The 3220-nt window shown below is 38.3% G+C and overlaps 1 non-coding gene across 1 annotated transcript; it reads left to right on the forward strand.

Moving 5' to 3' along the window:
• Positions 1-1867: 1867 nt before the first annotated feature.
• LOC141658154 (small nucleolar RNA R71) lies at positions 1868-1974 on the forward strand. The gene has a single exon (XR_012549056.1). It is a non-coding gene; the product is annotated as a small nucleolar RNA R71 (small nucleolar RNA).
• The last annotated feature ends 1246 nt before the right edge of the window (positions 1975-3220 follow it).

Below are 3220 nucleotides of genomic sequence, written 5' to 3' on the forward strand. Positions count from 1 at the left end.
TAGTGTCACAATTGATGGGGTTTGTAGTTGTGTCTAGACTAATGCAAACAATAAGGTAAAACAAGCAATAAAAGGAAGGATGTAAACAAATGGCTAAAAGTGCTAGGATATCATGGGGTCATAGGGGATTCATGGTGTTGATCATACAAACATGTTTACAAAGTTGCAAGCAATTAATGTTGTGAAGGAACCGAGTTGGTTTATGTCTTACGATTCATAGGAAGGGTTGGGTCCCGGAGCCGAATCGATTAGATTGTACAACACCTACAAGTCGACTTAGTTTCCTCCTATTCAACTTCTATTCATGGTCTAACAAGACTCGAGTTGGTTTATATCTTACAAGTCATGTTGAGTAGATAAGAGATGGTTGTAAATGCAAGGATTCATAGGCTTAGCATTTCATCAAACATAACATGTGCATAAAGTTGACATCACAACAAGCAAGCAATTTGATTATGAAAACATATTATATTAAGCATGAATCAATCCCATGTTGGTTTCCCTAATTACCCATTAATCCTAGCGAAAGAGACTACTCACTCATTATCATGGAGAACATGTCATTAATGGTGTCAATCATTACAACAAGTGAAAACATGATAAGAGAATGAGGAAATAAACAATAAAGAGTAAAGAGTAAAGGAATTATACCAACTTATGATGATCCAAATAATAAAGCAAAGAATAATAGAAGAAACTTGATTGATTGATGGAAGGTTGTCAATCTCCCAATAATAACCCAATAATCTTCAATTACCCAAAAGTAACAAACTTGAACAATAATTTAAGGAGAGATTAATGTGAGATTTGTGGAAAGATTAAAAAGTAGTCTATTCTAATCTACTCCTAATCTAATCTAAAGAAGGATTTTGTTCTAGCTAAAAAGATGTTAATCCAACCTCCCCCCTTGATTATTTACAAATGGGGTATTTATAGTAAGGATTCATTAGGTTAACTAAGGCTAAACTAGTAATTACACTTTTGAGATTTGAGCAGGGAGACGCCGGTATTTTTCGAAGGAAGGGCATATTTCTTTGAAGCTTGAAGAAACGGATTTGTGTTGGACTGGAATCCGTGCGTATTGGTGTCGGGACGGGCGGATTGTAGCAGGGGAAGACGGGCGGATTTGGAGCAAGACGGGCGGGCAAAAAGAGGGGAAGACGGGCGTCTTTGGGAGAAGACGGGCGTCTTCTAGAGGTTCTGCCAGGGAATCTTGTGGGGAAGGCGGGCGTCTTGTAGGGAAGACGGGCGTCTTCTGTCTCGGGAAGCGCGGATTGCAGCACAGCTTCTTTGTTTGAGCTCGGATTGTAAAACGGACGTCATTTTCTCATCCGGACTCCTATTGGAGTGATTCAAAAGCCGCCGCCGTTCTATCTAGCATATTTTCAGAGCCAAAGGAGCAACCCTTGGTTCGGTTTTCGAGCGATTTCTTCTTATAATGCCTTCCCTCTCGTCATTCTTATTTTTAACCCTTTGATCCTTCTATATACACTTTATTCCTACATCTTTGGTCATCATTCTTGCCTCCTCTTCATACTAGTCCATCTAATATCATCAATAAGCTTCCAAATATGCACGAAAGACGGGAATTTCCGCCTTATTATCTCCTTTTCTACAAAACATATGAAATGCGATAGAAAAGCAAATAGGAAGGTTTTGACGGATAAAATGGCCATGAAATGCTATAATAGTATGCAAAATAGGCTCAATTAGGGAATTAAATGTGCGCAAATAATGTTCACATCACTTGTTCCATGTTTGATTATCATCAACTTCGGTAAACATACCATTTGATCCCATATTGAGAATGTTTCGGGAGTCTTCATATAGACAATTCCAAAATTGTTTTACAAGGAACCACTCGCTAAGTCCATGATGTGGACAAGATCGGCAAGTATCCTTGAATCTCTCCCATGCTTCATACAAAGATTCTTCGTCCCTTTGTTTGAACCCGGTGATTTGGGCTCTCAATATGTTAGTCTTTTCCGGAGGATAGAAATTTTTGTAGAAAGCAAGTGCCAATTTCTTCCAAGAGTCAATACCAAGAGTAGCCTTATCTAGGCTCTTTAACCAATCTTTCGCGATACCAATCAAAGAAAAAGGAAATAAGACCCATCGAATTTGGTCTTGAGTAACTCCGGCTTGAGAAATCGCATCACAGTAGTCACAAAAAGTCTCCATATGAGAATGAGCGTCTTCACTAGGCATCCCCCCAAATTGAATTCTCTCAACTAATTGTATGAATGCGGATTTTGCAATGAAATTACCGGATAAATGTTGTGGTGTGGGAGTACCATTTGGTAGGTTCTCCTCGGTTGGTACGAAATGTGATGAAAATTTATGCATTGTGGGTTGATTTTGTGGTTGGTTTTGTGTTGGGTTATCCTCTCCTTCTCTTGCAAAAGGGTTGGTAAACTCAATATTGTTTGGTTGAATGTCCACAATCTCACCAATACCTCTCAAATTATTTCTAGCAAATCTTCTATTGTTGGTCAAAGTTCTTTCAATTTCAAGATCAATGGGTAACAAGTTACCTTGTGATCTCCTAGACATGCAAAATATCAAACAACTCGAAACAATTAGAACAAATCTTGAGGAGTTTTACTTGCCCAAGGTAAAGAAAGACACAACTAAAAACAATCAACGAAAATCAAATCAAGTTAACACCGTCCCCGGCAACCGTGCCATTTTTGGTTCGTCGGTTTTGTACTCGTCGTCAAAAGTTACCTTGACCAAAACAATATTTATAACTTCACAAACTACTCTACTCTTAGTAAAGAGGTAAGTAAAGGTCGGATCCCAAGGGACGGGTATTGATGTAAGATTTTCAATTGCAAATGGTTGTGTCTAGGGGTGTCACAATTTGGGTTGAGGTAGGAGATCAACTAAACTAATCAACAATGTAAATAAAGTAATAAAAACAAGCAAGATGATTAAAATGAGATGTAAACAATTAATTAAAAGTACTAGGTTGTCATGGGTTCATAGGGGATTCATGGGATTTGATCATACAAACATGTTCTCAACTAGATGCAATCACTTATTGTTGTGCTGGGATCGAGTTAGTGTATATCTTACAATCCCTAAGAAGGTTTGGGTCCCGGAGTCGAATCGATTAGATTGTACAATACCTACAACTCGACTTAAGCCTCCCTATCGAACTATATGCATGGTCTAATGAGACTCGAGTTGGTTTATGTCTTACAAGTCTCATTGAAAA

This window comes from Silene latifolia, chromosome 5, assembly GCF_048544455.1.
Source record: "Silene latifolia isolate original U9 population chromosome 5, ASM4854445v1, whole genome shotgun sequence".
NCBI lineage: Eukaryota > Viridiplantae > Streptophyta > Magnoliopsida > Caryophyllales > Caryophyllaceae > Silene > Silene latifolia.